This window comes from Trichosurus vulpecula, chromosome 9, assembly GCF_011100635.1.
Source record: "Trichosurus vulpecula isolate mTriVul1 chromosome 9, mTriVul1.pri, whole genome shotgun sequence".
Taxonomy (NCBI): domain Eukaryota; kingdom Metazoa; phylum Chordata; class Mammalia; order Diprotodontia; family Phalangeridae; genus Trichosurus; species Trichosurus vulpecula.
Window position 1 is genome coordinate 68,388,444 of NC_050581.1, and position 21,706 is coordinate 68,410,149.

At 36.1% G+C, this 21,706-nt stretch overlaps 1 pseudogene; it reads left to right on the forward strand.

Annotated features, from left to right (window-relative positions):
• Positions 1-8,041: 8,041 nt before the first annotated feature.
• LOC118832141 lies at positions 8,042-9,657 on the forward strand (annotated as a pseudogene).
• The last annotated feature ends 12,049 nt before the right edge of the window (positions 9,658-21,706 follow it).

The following is a 21,706-nucleotide window of genomic DNA, read 5'->3' on the forward strand; positions in this document are numbered from 1 at the left end:
AATGTTTTAGAACTCTAAGAGACTAGAGCGAATGTTCAATCCAAATCATGTTTAAGCACAAATCCTCACAACAACACACCCCAAAAGGGGCGATCTAGCCTCTGCTTGAATACAATGAGGAGGGCTCCTGTTATGTTCTGGGGCAGTCCATTCCACTCTAGGATAGCTCCCATTGTCAGGAAGTGTTTGTTTTGTTTTCCCAACATAATCAGCTACCAAATTGGGTGCAGCAGTGAGATCAGAAACAGAATTTAATTCAATAAATCCTTACAGATCACCTACTACATGAGGCACTGTGTTAAAAGTTCAGAGAGATATGAACATGCAGAAGAGCTCTTTTCCATAAAAAGTGTACATCCTTGTAAGGAGTACATGGAAAATTCAGAGATAGCAAGTCCATTCCACTCTAATTAAGTAAAAAGATCCAGGATTCTGATTGAATTAATCAACCCAAATTATAAACTAGGCGTAAACAAATCCTTAAGCAATTTGAGACATCATAATAATAATTACAATAATGATAGCTAGCAAATGTGTATCACCGTAAGGTTTGTAAAGCACTTTACAAATATTACCTCCTTTGATACTCACATCAAGGTGCTATTATTATTTACATTTCACAGATGGGGAAACTGAGGCACACAGTAGTTAAGTGACTTGCCCAAGGTTACATGGCAATAAAGCATGCACATTTGTATTTAGATCTTTCGGGTTTTGGGTCCAGTGATTTATCCACTATTCCACCTAGCTGTCTCAATGAAAGTATTTTGACCATTGGATGAATTAGATGAAGACACATAGGAAACATATAAGTATTGGTTAAATCAGTCACAACTCTGATCCTATTAATTAATCCTTCAGCAAGAGTGCAGAAACAAATTAGTCTAGTGATGGTCGAGACAATTTTACTGAGGAGAGGTTGAGGGAGGATTGTTTTTTCTCTCTTCTAACCCTTCTCTCCATTGGTCAGGTGATAACTTTGTGAACTTCGAAAGTCAAAGTAAAAGTTTAGTGTTCATCAAAACCATAAGCAGTGGCTGCAAGACAGCCTAAATGCATATTAGACACAATGAAGAAAGGCAGCTTTAGGAGTCTAAAAGGACACCGACCTTTTGTACCTAGCAGAGGTCTACCCTTAAAGGAAACATCATAAGTACTACTTGAAAAAGGAAAGGGACTTACACTAGTTTGAAGCCATGACTTTACACTTTGGCCACATGAACTCCCTAAGTTTGAACCCATTCTCCCCAGAGGACTTTTTGTGTGTAACTGGGGAGTATGCTCCCAGATTGGGGAGGTATTTTTGGTAATATATCACCTTAATAAATATCCTTTGTTAAATTCTAATTAAGTCAGATTGACTAAAGAAAACATACAAGATTGCAGTTCATGGATGATAGTATTATCCATAGAATCCTGATAGAAGTTGTCAAAAATCTTTTGGGACTCCGGACCACTAATTTGAGCAGAAGTTTAGGAAGTGGCTAGGAAGAAAGTGCTACATGAGGCAGTATGTAATAGATACTGACCATAAAAGAGAAACAAAGTACTATGAGGGTTCAGAGGAAGGAAAGATCTCATCTGTTTGGAGGGATCAAGGACAACTTCTTGTAATATGTTTTTGAGCTGGATTTTTATTTATGGATATGATTTCTCCAGACAGGACATCCTATACAAAGAAATGAGAGGTGGAACATCCTAAAAGAAGCCACAGAGGTGGGAAAAAACATGACATTTTTATTTAATAATGTATAGCATTCAACTAGAATGTAGAGTATCTGTAGCGAAGCATTGGGAGATCAAACAGGAAATATAAACTGGACCCATATTATGTATGGCCTTTAATACCAGGCTACAACATTTAGACTTATTCTGTAAGTAAGAGGAATCACTGAATGTTATTAGGTGGGAAAAGGGAGAACACAGAGATGTGGAAGACGAGTAACATGATGAAATATAAACTTTAGGAAAATAAATCTGGTAGCATCATGTAGGAAGGATTGAAGGGGGTGAGGCTAGAGATAAAAAGACTTATTAAGGAGGCTATTATTTTAGTTCAGACAAAAAGTTCTGAGAATTTAAAACAGGGTGATTTTAATGGAAATAAAAAAGTGACTAAAGAATAATATATAGGATTTAGCAGCCATCTGGGATTTGGAGGTAAAAGAGAAAGGATGTTAAAATATATATTTAACATTTCAATCTTGAGATTTGTTCTACTGTAATTTATTTGAAAGTCACTTAGATTAATAATGTATTTGTTCCTACGTGCTTATTCTCCTTGTCTTAAGAATTCCATGCCCTGAAAGATAAGTGGTCAAAAGATAGGAACAGTTTTCAAAAGAACTGCAAACCATTCACAAATGTATGAAAAAATTCTCTAAATCATTAATAACAAAAAACAAATTAAAAAGAAATCTGAAATGTCACTTTATACTCATCCAATTGAGACCACTGATAAAAGGCAGAAATAGTCAGTATTAGAGAGGCTATGGGAAGACAAGCAAAGTAAAGCACTGTTGGTGGAGCTGTGAAACAGTCCAGCCATTCTAGAAAATAATTTTCAGTTATGTGAGAAATGTTCATACCTTTTGGTCTAGTAATCCCTCCTGCTGGGCATTTACCCTAGTCTGGAAAAGGGAAACACAAACAAAGATCCTGTATATACCAAAACTTACCAAAACACTCATAGTAGCTCTTTTGGGAAGAAGAAGGAAAAAAACCCTAGAAATAAAGGAGGTATCTGTTGATTGGGAAGTAGCGGAACAAATTGTGGTATGTGAGTATAATAGGACATTATTGCATTTTAAGAAAAAAATGAATGAGGAATTCAGAGAAACTTTGGATGTCATGTGTGAACTTACGGAGAGGGAAGAAAGCAGAACAAATTAAATATACACAGGGGCTAAAATAACGCAAAAGAAAATGAATTTAAAAGGTAACTGAACTCAGATTAAAGGCAATGACCAATATTAATTCAAGAGAAGTTGTGATGAAACATATAGGATGATAGTATTACAGGATTAAAGGTGTAGCCAGTATTGATTCCAGAGGACAGATGAGCATTTACTTTCTCTCAGAAAATAAGTGGGGGAGTGTAGGCCTGCATTGTTGCATACATTGCCAGATGCAGTTGTGCTGAAAATTGTTTTTCTTTTGACAGAAGAAGAACTGAATTAGGGTTATAGGAAGCAGTGATGTCAAGAAATATTTGTGATTTACAAACTTGAAAGTGTAAATAAGATAATAATTTCAGACTAGTTGGGTATTCGACCTAACACTTTGGGCGGTTTTCCTAATCTCACAGATTTGGTTAGTTGATGGATCTAAGACTTACAACATATAAATTTCACAGATAATCCAGAATTAGATTAGAAGAACAATGAAACAGCTTCCCTTGCTAATGTTTGTGCATCTCTATATATTGATATATCAGTACATCTATGTATAGAAAGGGAGAGATCCATAAGTAAATAGTTAACAAGTCCTTAATAAATTTGAGAGGACTGAAGTAACAAGAGCTAGCATTCCTGTAGCAGTTTAAGGTTTCCAAAGAATTTTACAAATACTACCTTATTTGATCTTCACAACAACCCTTGAAGGTAGGTGCTATTATTAACCACATTTTACAGATAAGGAAACTGAGGAATGCAGTAGTTAAGTGTGATATAAGGATGTATAACTGGCTACTAGACAGAGATGTAGATAGATGTCTTTAGATATGTCTATATCTTCAACCATATATTTAGATATATGTCTTTATGTCTGTTTCTACATATATATATATATATGTATATATATGTATATATGTATATATATATGTATATATACACACACACGCACACACACACACACACACACATACATATATATATACATATATGTATGTACATATTTCTCAGTAGCGCAAAGCTATATAAAATAATCCCATATATTATGCCAAATGATCTTCAAAACTTCACTTATTATTAATGGCTTGAAAATTCTATGTGGCCATTAAGTGGAGTAATGGCTGAAGACATGTTTTGAGTATGACCTATATGTAAATGTTATTTCTGTCAAATTAATATCAACCCTAAAACCTTAGGACAAATACAGTATTGACATCAAGACATGATTTCTTACATCAAGGATTCTAACTGGGCAAAATGAGTGAGTTCCCAGTTTTATTTAATCTGTTGTATTTCTGCATTATGATTGATTAGTTTACATACATCTTTAAAGTGAATATGTTAGGACATGTCAACTTCCTATTGAGATACCAAGAAATGAAAACAATAACTCTAACTGGATTATGAAAATAATTTACCTACCGCATAAATGACAGTGGCATGTACCATTTACACAGAAGTAGTATAGCATATTGGATGAAGACCTGGCTTAGAGTGTGAGAGTTCTGGACTCAAGTTCTGTTTCTGATATCTGCTGGCTATATGTCCCAGCCTGACAAGTCACTTAACCTCTCAGTGACCTCAGACTGAAACATTTCTAAAAGTAAGTTATAAAGAAGGTGCTGAGCTGTATTGGTAAAGAAAATTCCTCACCAGGAAACTACTATATCAATGAAGTTGTAAGTTTAGTTTAAGAATGTTAAATATAGAAAACAATTTTTTAAAAGAATAAGTATCTAAATGGGACAACAGCAAATTTTTTCCTATTTTATTCCCTATTTTATTTCAGGATGGGCTATTCTGCCATTGCTGTGTAGGTAAAAAAAAATAGCTGAGTTCCTGGTACTGTGAAAATTCCCCACACCCAATAGTCTGGTGGATGTGCAAAGATATACATATATATTAGATCCTGGGAAGTATCTAGAACTACTGTCACTGGCCAACCCCTCCTTCTCTCTCTCCCCTCCATCACACAGTTGTACTGACCCTGGGTAACTTCGGAGTCAACCCAGGGGACCTGCAAATATATATGCGCCTGGGCAGCTAGGTGGACTGTGAGTGAAGCACTGGATCTGGAGTCAGCCTCAGACATTTATTAATACTGTGACCCTCCCTGGTCAAGTCAGTTAGCTTGTGTTTGCCTCAGTTTCCCCATCGGTAATATGGGAATAATAGAACCTATCTCCTAGGGTTGTCGTGATGATAAAATGAAATATTTGTAAACTGCTTTGCAAACCTTAAAGCATTATACAAATGTTAGTTGTCATCACTATCATCATCATGATCTTCATCTCCAATGTCACAGATAGGTAAAGATTTTGGTTAAATAACTTAGGAAAAACTCTGTGACTGGGGACAGAGTAAGGAGAAAAAAATATATTGTAAGGATGAGAAAAGGTACAGATGGAGTAGCTCTACCATAAGTGCCATATTGTGGTAATATGTCCTTAAATTTCCCACCCCAATTAATTATATGCCATGCTGATAAATGGAATACATAAAGCAAAAATTCCTGCCTTATGTCTACATGGCCCGCGTGTCTTGTGGGAAAGGATGCAAAGATAGACAGAACTTAAGAGCTCATACCCAGTTCCTGTTCCCATAATTTTTCCTTGATTGATTTAGCAGGAACTGGATAAGAGTTAATTATGCTTTCAATCCCTATTGCTAGACTGGAAACTAATCAGGGGAAAGTAAGCCAAAGGTATTTCTTCAAGACTTTTTAAAGGAAACTTGGCTCTACTGGATCAGCGCCCGCCAGCCAGATGTTTAGGTTGGCAAGCAAGTAGGCCAAAAGAAAAAAATAGTACTGATTTAAGAAAATATGTAAGTCTGGAAGTTTTTCAGCTCTGAAGTACTTACTGCCGTATAACTAACATCAGGTGTAGCTTACCTAGACACAAATGACTGAAAATTACTCCATCCTTTTAGTCTATCCTCAGCTCTCCTTCCAAAGGTATCTAACAAAAGCAACCATTTCAAGGAAAATTGAACAGCTTTTGCTTGTCTTTCAATTGTTCAAATTATTATTAATAATTATCATAATTATTTTACAGTTGCTGTTGGAAACCAAATCTATCATTCCAGATGTGTAAGACTCATTGCCAATGGGGTGGTATTGGATAATACCTGAGTATTTTCCCCATGGCTTATTTTTCACTTGATGGACATGGCAGCTTCTTTGAATTTCTGTGTGCATATTATAAGATTTTGTAATTCCTTAAATATGTTGGTCACTTTGCTGATCATCTAATCAGAATGCTAGTTATGTTTTTAAACTAATAGTAATAAGGATATGCTATTGAGTAAGACAGTATTCACATCATTTTAGATACAACTATACATATGTATTGTATTTGTGTATATATGCATGTGTATGTATGCATATATGTGTGTGTTTGTATACACACATGTGTATACACACATATAACTATATCTATATATCTCCCCGCTCTAGTGGCTTTAATCAGCATGTGAACAAGGTTGTTTTACTCCCCTGATGTGTACTAACCCTCTACTTGCTATTCACCTTTACTCATTCTCAACTTTGGCAAGTACCTTTACTAGTAAATAGTAAATTTTCCACTTTCACCTAGTTCATGGAAAAGAATGTTAAAATTGAAATGAGTCTTAGAGATCATCTAATCTAACCATTGCTGTTTTATAAATGGAGAAACTAAGAAACTGGAGATTTAAGTTACTTCTTACTTCAAGTCCAATGTTCTTTTGAAAAAGATTTTTAAACATTTACCCATCACAGTTAAAACTAAGCAATATACAAATTGGGCCAAAAGCAATGAATTTAAATTGTATATATATATATATATATATATATATATATATATATATATATATATATATATATATATATATATATATATATAAATAGCCAATTTTTCTAATTCAAAATTTCCTAATTCAAACCATAAGCTTTTCCCTCCTTTACAAGCCATAGAATCCCTATACAAACACTGTCTAGAAAATTGTCTCAGCTTTCATTCTCTATTTCACCCAAATAACCCTATTTAAAGATCTGTCATTCAAAAATATTTATTGTTGATGACTGAGCCTGTCTGAAGTGTTCTATGACATTGAACATAAAACATAAATAGCAAGTTGTACTTAAAAAGCAAATATGTTGTGAAGAATTTGTGATTTGGGAGTAAGGTTTATTGCAAGCCATCTGTTATTAAAAATTCCACTTGCTGGTTTGATTTGAAGCACAGGAAAGAGATAAGTTTCCAACTCCAAATTGGGGAATAAGACTTTTTACTGTTGAGAAACACAAAATCATTTTACACTTTTGAGATAAAGATTTGGTTATTTTTCAAAGTCTGTTGGAATAGGCTTTCTAAAGATGGTGATTATCTACTTTATGATTTTTTCAGATTTTGTTAATTTCTTTTTTTATTAATTTAGTATTTTATTTTCCTCAATTGCACTTAAAATTTTTTCTGTAATTGAGTTCCAAATTTTCTCCCTCCTTCCCCACTCCCCTCATTGAGAAGGCAAGCAATTTGACATAGATTATAAGTGTGTAGTTATGCAAAACATATTTCCATATTAGTCTTGTTATAAAAAAAACATAGACCAAAATAAAAAGCCAAGAAAGATAAAGAAAGTTTAATATTTATGCTTTGATCTGTATTCAGATTCCATCAGTTCTTTCTCTGAAGGTAGATAGCATTTTTCATCCTAAATCCTTCAGAGTTGTCTTGGATCACTGCATAGCTGAGAATAGCTAAGTCATTCATAGATTCATCATCTTACAATATTGCTGTTACTGTGGACAATGTTCTCTGGTTCTATTCACTTACCCCCTGTACCAGTTTATGTATTTCCAAGTTTTTCTGAGAGCATCTAGCTCATCATTTCTTATATTACAATAGTATTCAATTATAATCATATACCACAACTTGTTCGGCCATTCTCCAATTGATGGACACCCCTCAATTTCCAATTCTTTGTCACCAGAAAAGAGCTGCTATAAATATTTTTGTACATATAGGTCCTTTTCCTCTTTGCTTAATCTCTTTTGGAATACAGAATTAATAATGGTATTGCTAGGTCAAAGAGTATAGGCCTTTGGGCATAGTTCCAAATTGCTCTACATAATGGCTCTACATAATCATTTTACAACTCCACCAACCATGCGTTAGTGTCTGAATTTTCCAACATCCCCTCCAACATTTGTCAATTTCCTTTCCTGTCCTGTTAGCCAATCTAATAGGTGTGAGATAGTACCTCTGGATTTTTTAAATTGCATTTCTCTAATTATTAGTGATTGGGAGCATTTTTCATATGGGTATAGATAATTTTATTTCAACTGAAAACTGTTCATATCTTTCTGATCCTTTATCAATTGGGTAATAGTTCTTATTTCCATAAATTTGACTCATTTCCCTATATGTTTAAGAGAAGAGCCCTTCATCAGAGAAACATCCTTCAAAATTTTACACAGTTATGATTGCTAATTGTATTTCCCTCCATCCTATTTCCAAATTTATCCTTTCTCCCCTTTCATCCTGTCCCTCCTTAAAAGTCTTTTGCTTCTGACTACTGCCTCTCCCAATCTGCCCTCCCTTCTATGAACAGTTCTGTCCCTTCCCTGTTGTTTTTCCCCTCCTACTTTCCTGTAGAGTAAAATAGTTTTCTATACTCAACTGAGTGTGATTCAGATGAGAATAAGTTTCAAGCATTCCCCACGACCAACTCCCAGCTTCCCTTCCACTTCAAAATCTCTTTCTTGCCTCATTTATGCCAGATAATTTACCACATTCTACTCCCTTTTCCCCATTCATTTCTCTTTCTCACCCCTTGATTTTATTTTTTTTAGATATCATCCCATCATATTCAACTCCTATCTGTGCCTCTGTCTATATATACTCCTTCTAACTGGCCTAATAATGAGAAAGTTCTTATGAGTTACAAGTATCATCTTCCCTTGTAGGAATGCAAATGGTTTAACCTTATTAAGTCCTTTATGATTTCCCTCCTGTTTACCCTGTTATTTTTTCTTGAATCTCATATTTGGAAGTCAAATTTTCTATTCAGCTCTGGTCCTTGCATCAGGATGCTTGAAAGTTCTCTATTTCATTGAATATCCACCCCCCACACCCCACTCCACCCTCCCCGCCCAAAGCATTATGCTCAGTTTTGCTGTGTTGGCGATTCTTGGTAGTAATCCCACTTCCTTTGCCCTTCAGAATATTGTTTTCCAAGACCTCCAATCCTTTAATATGGGCATTGCTAAATCTTGTGTTATCCTGATTATGACTCTTTCTTTCTTTCTGGAGGTTTGCAATAGTTTCTCTTTGATTTGAGAACTCTGGAATTTGGCTGTAATATTCCTGGGAGTTTTCATTTTGTGATCTCTTTCAGGAGGTAATTGGTGGATTCTTTCCATTTCTATTTTAACCTCTGGTTCCAAAATATCAGGGCAGTTTTCCTTGAGAATCGGCAGCAGTGGTGGCAGACAGCCAGTGGTGCTCTTTGGTGAACACGGTGAGTTTACTCCTCAACCACAAATCATTCCTGAATGGACTGACAGGGAAGCCGGTGATGGTGAAGTTTAAGTGGGGCATGGAGTACAAAGGTTACCTGGTATCTGTGGATGGCTACATGAACATGCAGCTTGCAAATACAGAAGAATACATAGATGGGGCATTGTCTGAACACCTTGGTGAAGTTTTAATAAGATGCAACAATGTCCTTTACATCAGAGATGTTGAAGAAGAGGAAGAAGACAGGGGAAATGAGAGAATAGCATCTTTTCTGGGGTGGGGTGGGGATTTCTTTTGCATATTTCTAGAAATAAAGATTTGTTTGTTTTTTAAAACAAACAAAAAACCCCAAACAAACAAAAAAAGAAAAGACCTATTTAAAAAAGCAGAATTGACCAAATGGAAAAGGAGCTACAAATGTTCCCTGAAGAAAATAATCCTGGAAATTAGAATTGGGCACCCAGAAGCTACTGATTCCATGAGACATCAAGAAACAATAAAACAAAGTAAAAAGAATTTTTAAAATGTGACATTACTTTCGGAGAAAAACAACTGACCAAGAAAATAGTTCAAGGAGTGATAATTTAAGAATTATTGGACTACCAGAAATACATGATCAAAAGAGCCTAGACATCACATTTCAAGAAATTATCTATAAGCCAAGATGACAGACTAAAGGCAGGGACTCATCAGATCTCTCCCAAATTCCCCTCTAAAGAACTTTAAAATAATGCCTTAAAATGAATTCTGGAGCAGCAGAACCAAAAAAGGACAGGATGAACACTTTTTCCAGCCCACGACAACTTAGAAGTTCAGCAAGAAAAATATGTCTCACTGGGAAAACAGTTGAATTAAGTACAGTGCAGGCCACATCCTGGTGATTCAGCAGCAGGTCTTGAGGGTTATGGAATCAGTAGCAGTGGCTTCTGCAGCTCTACACCCACACATAGAGGGTTGGACAGCTGGTCTGGAGGAGAATACAGGGGACCCTTTGCAGGCACTGGGTTCAGGACTCTTTTGCATTGCACATACATCATTCCAGGTCACAGTTACAAGGTGAAGATGAGCACTAACATACTAGACTATGCAATCATAGAGGAGTGGGGATACTGGTCACAGGTCCTGGGAAGGAAAAAGTGATTATGGTTGCTCACAGACCAGACCAAAGCACAGGACAGGAGAACAGTGATCACAAATCTCCTTAAATCATACCACCTTGGAAAATCTGAAAACGTACAACACCCCAGAACTAGCTCTGAAAGCAGCAACATGAATGACCTGAAGCTTAGGGCAGTGCCCCCTGTACCCTAGATGCAGAGACCAGCTTTAACATAAGTTGAAAGTCAAGTAATTGACTAGGAAAATGAGCAAATGAACAAAAAAAAGAATCTGACCACAGAAAACTACTTTTGTAACAGGGAAGATCAAAATACCAACTCATAAGAAGACAAAAAAATGAAAACAGCTATATTCAAAGCCTCAAAGAAGAAATGTGAATTGGTCTCAGGCACAAAAAGAATTCCCGAAAGAGATTAAAAAAAACCTGTTGTTAACAATCAAATAAGAGGTGTAGAGGGAAAAAATGAAAGTGACTCAAGAAAATCATGAAAAAAGAGACAACAGTTTAGTAAAGGAGCCCCCCCCCCCAGATAGGCCAAATGGTAAGAGAGATACAAAAATCCTCTGAAAAGAAAAAAAAACTCCTTAAAAAGCAGAATTGGACAAATGGAAAAAGATGTAAAAGAAATTCACTGCAGAAAAGAACTCATAAAGTAGAACTGGTGAAATGGAAAAGGACGTATAAAACCTCACTGGAGAAAATAATTACTTGAAAATTATCCCAGGCAACCAGGAGCTAATGATTCCATAAGACATCAAGAAATAATAAAACAAATTCAAAAGAATGAAAATTCAAAGAAAATGTAAAATATCTCATGGGAAAAACAACTCACTTCAAAATAGATCAAGGAGAGATAATTTAAGAATTATTAGACTACTTGAAAGCCATGATCCAAAAAGGACCCTAGACATTATCTTTCAAGAAATTATTAAGAAAATTGCCCTGACACCCTAGAACCAGAATGATAAAGTAGAAATTGAAAGAATTTACCAGTCACCTCCAGAAAGACATCCCAAAATGAAAACTCCTGGGAATAATATAGCCATATTCCAGAGCTCACAGGTCAAGAAGAAAATATTGTAAGCAGCTAGAAACAATTAAAATATTGTGGAACCACAGTCAAGACAACAAAAGATTTAGCAGTATTTATATTAAAGTATTGGAGGGCTTGGAATATGATATTCTGGAGGACAAAGGAGCTAAGATTATAACCAAGAATATCTACCCTAGCAAGACTGAGTATAATCCTTCAGAGGAAAAAAATAGATATTAAATGAAACAGAGGGCTTTCAAGCATTCCTCATGAAAATACCAGAGAAATTATAAGGGATTTGACAATGTTAAACTGTTTACATTCCTGCATAGGAAGATGATAGTTGTAACTCCTAATAACTTTGTCATTATTGGGGCAGTTAGAAGGAGTATACATAGAGAGCATGGGTGTGCATTGACTATGATGGAATGATATTTTAAAGGAGTGAGAAATAAGGATGACTACAGTGGGATAGCTATAGAAAATAAGGGCTAAGAAAGAGGGACACACTGGGAGAAGGGGGAAGGGAAAGATAAAAGGGGGAAATTTTTCTCATGTAAAGGAGACACACAAGGAAGAGCTTTTATAGTGGTGGAAGACATGGGGGTGGGGATGGGGTGGGCAATGCTTGAACCTCTTCTGCTTATCAGAATTGGTTCAAAGAAGAAATAATATTTATACATACTCAGCTGGGTTTAGAAATCAAAATTATACAACAAGATAGGAGGGGAAAGGGGTAAAGGATATGGGATGAGGGATAAGCAGCTCGGGGAAATTGGGGAAGCAGTGGTCATAAACAAAACAGACTTTTGAGGAGGTACAGGATGAAAAGACAGAAAAGAAACAGAAGAAAATGGGATGGAGAAAGATGCACAGTAATCATAATTATGAATGTGAGTAGCATGAGCTTACCCATAAAACAGAACTAGATAGCAGAATGGTTTAGAAACCAGAATCCAGCTATATATATATGTATATTTTGAGAGGGGCAGGCCGGGCAATTGCAGTTAAGTGACTTGTACAAGGTCACACAGTTAATAAGTGTGTCAGGTATCTGAGGCCAGATTTGAACTCAGGTCCTCCTGGCTCCAGGGTGGGTGCACTACTCACTGCACCACCTAGCTGTTCCCTGCAATATGTCATTAAAAAAAGATACACTAAGACAAAGGGCTGGAACAGAATCTAATATACTTTAACTGAAGTAAAAAAAGGCAAGGGTAGTAATCATGATCTCAGATGAACTAAGAGCACAAATAGACCTAATTAATAGAGATAGTCAGGGAAACTACAATTTGCTAACATCTACCATAAACAATGAACTAATATAAAAAAATTTCCAGCAAGATTTCCTGATAAAGGCCTCATGTCTCAAATATATAGACAACTACTTCAAATATATAAAATAAGAGCTATTCCCCAATGGATAAATGGTCAAAGGATAAGAATAGGCAGTTTTCAGAAGAAGAAATCAAAGCTATTTGTAGTCATATGAAAAAATGCTCTAAATCACTGTTGATTGGAGAAAGACAAATTAAAACAACTCTGAGGTGCCATCTCATACCTATCAGAAATGACGAATTCTGAAGATGAGGTGAAATAGGTACATTAATGAACTTTTGGTTGAGTAGTGAACTGGTCCAATCATTCTGAAGACCAATTTGGAACTATGCCTGCGCATACCCTTTGACAGAGCAATACCTCTACTAAGTCTGTACCCTAAAGATATCAAAGAAAAGTAAAAGAAGCTATATGGACAAAATTCTTTACAGCAGCTCTTTTTGTGGTGGCAAAGAAGTGGAAATCAAGCAGATGCTAACCAGTTGGGGAATAGCTGATCATGTTGTGGCATATGATGAGGGGCATAGTTTCAGAAATAAAACATGGCAAAACCTATATGAATTGTAAAGTAAGAAGAACCAGGAGATCATTACGTATTTTAACAACAATATTGTAATGATGATTAACTTGAAAGACTTGGCTATTTTGATCAGTACAATGATCCAAGACCCTGCCAAAGGACTTCATGATGAAAAAAGTGCTATTCACCTCCAGAGAGATCATTGATCAATTCTGGTTACAAACTGAAGTATTATTTTCTCTCTTTATTCTCCTCCCACTTTTTTGCAACATGGTTAATATGAAAATATATTTTGCATGATTTCTCAAGTAAAGCTTGTCTTTTTTGTGGTTGTAGTAAGGAGTGGGAGGGAGGGAGAGAATTTGGAGCTCAAAATTTAAAAAGAAAAGAATGTTAAACATAAGTAATATTTTTTAAAGGAATGGGTTAGACTAGATTGCATATGTCTTCCTTTCCAATTCTGAGACTAAATATGCTTGATACAAAAATTCTGTAATTCTAGAGAAAGTAATAACTTTTTTAATGACAGAATATCAGAAACTACAGCATGCCAATATCAAATGGTGTCAAAGAAGACTTTCCCCTGGTCTTCTCAAAGTCTTCCCTGATTTATTCATTTAATATACACTTAAGTGTCTTTTAAAAAACATTCTATGCTAGGCCATGAAGAAGATAGAATTTGGGGCAGGAGGTTCTTAATGGTGGTCCATGGAAGATGAAATTATGATAGCTTTCATCCAAACTTCTATGAGGTAAAATTGAAAGGTTGTCCCATGGATGTGAGTATTTCTTAAAAATGGTATGATTGATAGATTTATCTACATTCCGATGGAACTTCTGTGCCCAAGTTTTCTGTGGCTCCCAAATGCTATATTGGTATTCTCTTCCTTCACAGATGGGAACTCTCTGGAGTATATTAGTAAATAGCTGAATTGCAGGGTGAAAATAACACAAAATTCAGACAGAAATAGCTTCCTTAAAAACACACATACACACCCACCCACAATTAAACTTGATTCCCTGCCCCCTCCCTCTCCAGTGATTCAAATCCAGGGGTTTTAATGTGTTCTTCTGACTTCTGAAGGAGTCCATGAGCTCAAATGGGAAAAAAAAACATTATAATTTTGTTTTCACTAACCTCTAATTGAAATTTAGCATTTCTTCCAGTTATGAATTTTAAAAAATATTCTTAGAAGGGGTCTATAGGCTTCACCAGAGTACCCAAGGAATGTATGACAAAAGGCAGGTCAAAAACTGATCTAGGATAAAGGAAACAGAAAGTTGATGAAAACTATTTTTAAAGATATATTTTATGTATAAGCTACTTCAAATACAATTGTGGTCACTTAAATATTGTGTAGTGTGGACTTTGACTAAAGTCCTACTCACATGCTTCACTATCTCATGAAGTTGTCACTGAATTTTCTGTAGGCATTGATTTTCCCTATCCCCGAGAAATCTCTTTCTAATTTAATTTTCTTACATAGATCACTGTCAGAGGTAGAGAATCTTGGGAAAATATGAACAGCTGTTCAGCTGAAGCTGTATGGGCATGCAGCTGTCCACAGCTGCCATTTATTCCCTGACTATTTAATAGGGGTCAGCACATTGGATGCCAGCAGAATCTAAGCCCAGCAGATCCTACCAAGCTGGAAAGGTTTCAAGAATGGTCCTGGCAACAAACTGTATATCTGTCATCTAAAGAATTGCCCGGCTAAGTTCAGAGAGGTTCATTGCCAGGTTACTTTCAGGGTGAGGTATTTTTATTTTTATTTTTTGCTACGTCATGTCTTGATAATAAAGTCATAGAAACACTGTGATCTATGTCAGTGAAGAGAATAATTACAATTAATTAATGAATCCTTGAATTATTGACATGTGACACTTGAACGCACTCCTGGTAGGGAAAAAAAAAACAAAAAATAAACCAACCCCAGGCAAGATGAAAGACCTAGACAAGCATGAATTTATGAGACACACACACACACACACACACACACACACACACACACACTGGCAGTGGATTATTAAAATCTAGTCACTTGCTGTACTTCTTTTACTCACATCCTATGATCTATGTCCTCTGATTCCCAACTGCAACATTCATCTACTCTTGTAGATTCTATAGGGAATGTTGAAATTTGGCATTCAAATACACTATATAATTCCATGTAAGCTAGCTGGGCTTCTCTTCATAGCTCAAAGGTAGTATTGCTACTGGTGAGGAGGAGGGGGAACTAGAACCCATAAGACAATATATTCCCTTCAACCTCCATCCTCCCTTCCAACACACACACACACACACACACACACACACACACACACACACACACTGCCTTCACAAGTCTTATTTATATTCATTGGGGCTGCAAGCTAGTGTCACAAGTACTAATTCTTTTCTTACAAAGCTTAAATGTTCCAACCTCCCAACACAAACCCATCTTTCCCCATACTTAGTAATGAATACTCTCACCTACTCAGTCCTATTCTATTCTCTTTCCAAGCTCCACACCACACCAGCCCACTTTTCCTGAATCATTGAGTGTAAATGCTAGCTTTCTGTCTATAGTTTTCTTCTTCACTAAATGCACCAGACCCAGTTTCTCCCTCAATCCCTTTAGCATCAGAATGTAGGGCACATTCTGACCCCTATTTAATAAACAAAAGGCATAAATGGCATCTGTGTATAGCTGTTTGTCCCTACAGCCTCAGGCATACAGCTGTTCCTTCTTTTCTGGCACCTTTAACTTCTAACAGTGATCTCTGTAAGAAATTTAATGTATAAACAGGGATGCAGGAAAAAAAGCCAGTAAAATAGTAGCATTGTCTTGTAGGTGAGAAATATGGACTGAAATCAGTTCATGGTATTGTGCAGGAATGTTGAATGCACTTTGAATTTCCCAAACTCTTACCCATAGCCCATCGGGATTATCTTTAGTGTACAAACTGGAATTATCCCAATTAGTGCATGTCTATTTTTTAAACTATGCTACATTGTAGGTATTACCTCTATTTTATGGAGCAGTAAAAACATGGAGAGATTAAGTGACTTGCCTAGGGATACAAAACTACTTAATAGTAGAGTGGGCATTAGAAGCCAGGCTCTTTCCAAGAAATCTTACAACCTGTAGTTTTGACAAGCATATTTAATTTGGGGCTTTCTGATCTCTCACAATACTGCAATCACAATTGTTGTTCCCTGGAATAATACATTATGCAGAAGATGTTCCATAACCCTGGAAAAATTCATAGCCTCTGATGATCACCTACAGTATATAACGAAGGATTCTGTGATCAGCATCCCTGATGAACTCTATAAATTCATTGGCTCACTACTCTCTTGACATCAGTCTTCGGTAAGGTGAGGTTTATTCCAGAGTTAGGACTGAGATTTCACCACCTATGGGCTCTCATTCTAAATCAATGTGCTTAGAAGAATGGACAAGGATATCTCCAAGAGGAAGCATGGTATAGTCAAATACATAGCCTACAACACTTCAGAGAGTGGGCTGAACCAGATTAACACGTAATTGGGAAATACTTAACAAAATAAGTAAAAACACGGTAGAATATAGATAATGTTAATACATAGTTTTCTAATTCAATATTTCCCAGAAGGGATACCCTTATGGATGGTATAATGGCCCTGCTTCTTTATGAGTTAGACACCACTGGTGTAGTGGAAAGGGTACTGGAATCAGAATCGAGAAGTCCTGAGTTTAAATCTAGCTTTAGTTGCTTTCTAGCTGTATGTGCCTTGGTAAGTCATTTTCCCTCTCTCAGCCTCGGTTTGCTCATCTGTAAATGGAGGAGGTGAACTAGGTGGACTCTAAGTCATCTCCCAGTTTTAAATCACTATGACTGTAACCTGAATTATTTACTTAAAGATATCTGATAATGTTGTAGTTTTTAGATATGCAATATGTTATATCCTTAATATAAGCCCAAACCATTTTTTATCCCATGAATTTGAGGGAAAAAACAGCCTTAGAACAAAGAGTTCACTTAGATCAATCCAGCCCAAGAATCATTTATTAAGCACCTACTATATATATGTATATATATATATATATATATATATATATACTCATATATGCATATATGCATGGGATACAAAAACAAAATAAAAAATAAAAAATAAAAAAAATCAAATAGCTTACATTCTATTGAAGGTAGGTGGATAAAACATGTAGATAGATAAGTATATACATGATAATCTGAGGAGAGAGATAACATTAAAAACTTGGGGGTTAAAAAAGGCTTTCCCTGAGAGGTATGATCTGAACCTTCAGGAAGCTTGGGATTCCAAGATATGGGGATAAGGAGGGAGTACATTCGAGGCATGAGTGTTATGGGCTGTGCAAAGATAGAGAGGAGGAAGTTGGAATACTGGATCCAATGAACAAGAGCAAATCAGCCAGTCTGATTGCAAAGCAGAGAAAGTGAAAGGCATTAATGTGAAATAAACATAGAAAGGTAGAATGGAACCAGATTGTGAAGAGCTTTAATGGCAAGCTTAAGGATTTTGTAATTTTTCTTAGAGGTAATAGGGAGCCATTAAAAATTGTTGAGCAGAGGAGTGCTTTAGAGAGACCACAGGCAGATCCCTTTTGCACCCATTATCTTTGGAATGAAAATAACCCATTTTCAGTTAATATGAAAAATCCATAACATTGGAATTTGGTTTCACAATCAGTCTGATAGTCTCATATAGACAAAAGTATCTATAGTGGTTCTTAGGTCAGTGTTGTTGTTCTCTCAGGCTTTAAAGCCATTTCTCATTTTCTTGTTTGGATTACGTTTTGATTTTGTTGTTTCTCTGTCTTCAGGATGGAAATATTTCAGTATGTCAAATTTTCCTAGAGAAATTGGGAATCATGGACCAAGATAATTTTTCAGGTTTTAATAGAATTGACAACAAAACACAAGTACATGTCTTTGTGTAGGGATCAGAATTTCCAGTTTGTAAAAAATAGTGTAGCAAGTTTCTCTGACAAAGACCTAATTTCTCAAATATATACAGAACTAAGTCAAATTTATAGAATTAAGAGTCATTCCTCAATTGATAAATGGTCAAAGGATATGAACAGGCAGTTTTCTGATGAAGTAATCAAAGCTATCTTTAGTCATATGAAAAAATGCTCTAAGTCACTATTACTTAGAGAAATGCAAATTAAAATAGCTGAGCTACCACCCAACACCTGTAAGATTGGCTAATATGACAGGAAAATGACAAATGTTGGAGGGGATGTGGGAAAATTGGGACACTAATGCAGTGTTAGTGACATTGTATTGTAGTGATATTGCAGTGACATTTGACCATTCTGGAGAGCAATTTGGAACTATGCCGAAAAGGCCATAAAACCACGGCATCACCTTTGACCAAGCAATATCACAAGTAGATCTTCCAAAGAGATAAAAAACAAAAAGGGAAAAGACCTATGTGTACAAAAATATTTATGGCAGCTCTTTTAGTGGTAGTAAAGAATTGGAAATTGAGGGAATATCCATCTATTGGGAAATGGCTGAGCAAGACGTTGTATATGATTGTGATATAACGCTACTGTGCTATGAGAAATGGTGGGTGGAATGCTGTCAGAAAAAACCTGGAAAGGCTTACATGAACTGATGTGAAGTGAAATGAGCAGAACTAGGAGAAAATTGTATACAGTAGCAACAATATGTATGATGATCCACTATGCATGATTTAGCTATTCTCAGTAACATAATGATCCAAGACAATTCTGAAGGACTTATGATAAAAAATGCTATCCTTCTCCAAAGAAAGAAGTGACAGAATCTGAATGCAGATTGAAGCATAATTTTTCTTTATTTTTCTTGTTCTTTTTGTCTGTGTTTTATTTCACAACATGATTAAAATGGAGGTATTTTGCATAATTTCACGTGTATAACATATCAAAATGTTTACCTTCTCAATGAGGGGAAGAAGGGAAGCAGGAAGAGAATTTGGAATTAAAATTTTTTTAAAAGACAATGTTAAAAATTGTTTTTACACGTAACTGGGGGAAATAAAATATTGAATTAAAAAATAAGATATACTGTTATAAAAATATTCCAATTTGTATAACTTTGCCCATTACTCTGGAGAGGTGAATTTCAATTGTCAAGGAAATCACACTGAATTGGATTGCAAATTATAAATCAGAAATGAAGAATTAACTTCAAAGTGGAAAAGCTATAGCATTTCTTTAGCTTTAGTTGGATTTAAAATGTTTGGAAAGAATGCCATTTCTCCATCAGTTTGGGGAAAAGATGAGACCTTCCTTTAACTGAAGGCATCCCCAGCCTTAACCTTCTAACCTTCTCCTGAATAAAAAAAAGGAGCAGATGCTAGGTAGGCTTTTTGAAATGCTGCCTGATTTAAATCCTGAATTATGCACTAGTTAAGGGCAAAGGAAGTAATTTTCATAGTTTTTAAAAAATATGTTTGAGTCTCCTTTCCTCTGTTTTTTAGGAAATAAGTTAGTATTCTTTCATTCTTAATAAAGAACAAGGGTAAAACGTTGATCCTTGAGGTTCTAAATACCAGGTGGTTTTTAAAAAATATGGAAGGACAGGACAACATTCGGTGACAAACCCAATGGCCATCTGCCAGCCACAGGAAGGGTTTCTAAAGAAGGGTCTCTAATCTTGGAAGAGGCTTGCTATGAATAGCACCTGCTTTCCTTAACTGCTCATTGAGAAAGGTCGATTTCACAGAGTATGTGTGAAAGTAAGTTTTTGATTTATGCTAATAGAAAAGAAAAAAAGTACAGTGAATGGTGCTTATTTTCTTTGAAAAGCATACTGGAATGCTTTGCCTGCTTTCTCTCTCCCTTCCCCCACGATCTCTCTCTCTCTCTCTCTCTCTCTCTCTCTCTCTCTCTCTCCTTCCCTCCCTCCCTCCCTCCTTCCCTCCTGCACCCCTCCCCTCTTCCTCTCTCCATTTCTTTCTCCTTCTCCCTCCATCTCTCTCCTTTTCTCCTGTTTCTCTCTCTCTCTCTCTCTCTCTCTCTCTCTCTCTCTCTCTCTCTCTCTCTCTCTCTCTCTCTCCCCTCCACTGTCTCCTTCCATCCTGAACATCTTAGCTGAAACAAGGAAGGAGGCATTCAGTGTAATGATCTTAACTATTCAGATGAGTTGTCTTGTGGTTTACCATCGAATGGAGACCAGCAACCGCAATAAATGGAAACATTCTGGGGAGCTCCAAAGCATAAAGCAAGAGAAGTCCACATTTGGCACAAAGGTTTGATTCCAACAGTGAAGAGAGATAGAAAAGAAGAAAACTGCTCTTGTACCAGTAAGTGGGACTGGAGCAACAGCCCGTGAAATGGTGTCCTGGAAACTCCATCCCAGACGCCCCTCTCTGTAATTGTTTTTAAAATGGCGCTGAAGCACAAAACATTTTGCAAATCTTTTCCTAGCCACCCACTGGAAAACGTGAAGGCAGCACTCGCTCATGTCTAGCAGATAGAGCATCGGTGCTGTGCTGTGGTATGGGATTACACCCAAATTTCCTGTGGAAATCTACTCTCTGTTTTTAGTGCATGGAAGACAGTGAACACAACCTATTTCTGTTACAATGGGTCTGTGGTAAGTTTATTGGTTTCAGGGTTTGGGAAGAATTTACTGGCTACCATATAGCATAGGAAAGTGTGTATGGGAAAGTGACTTCAATGTAGGCTAACTTTAGGGATGGACTGCTATGGACAACCGATGGATGCTGAATGAAATTTTTTGCTTGCAGAAATCAGTCTAATTGGCAACTATGCCATCCAACAGAATAAACACAAGGATCATTCTCCTTGGCAGAATAAGCAGAAGAAAAATGAGAGTTTATTAGTTTTTCCTTCCATCATTATCATCCTATAAACGATAAGCAATAATCGTAGCCAAGCTCTGATTCTCTGATTCTGCCTGAACATAGTGATTTAGGGTTTGATTAACTTAAGAATATTGCCCACTGGGGTAAGAACTCACTCTTCAAAAATAACTGCCCAGAACACTGGAAATCAGTTTGGCAGAGATCAGGCTCTGACCAATATTTTGTACCATAAAAAGTAATAAGCTTCAAATGTATAAGTGACCTAAATATAAAAAAGAAAGGTACATCATTTAAAGAAAGAGAGGACAATAGGAGGAATCTTGCACAGCTATGGATAGGGGTGGAAAACTTTTAATTAAAGTGAAACAAGAAGTCATAGTCAATGAAATAGAAAATTTTGATTATGAAAAATTAAAAAGCTTTTGAGTGGACAAGATCAATATAGCTAGAGAAATGAAGTTAGAAATGCAGGGAGA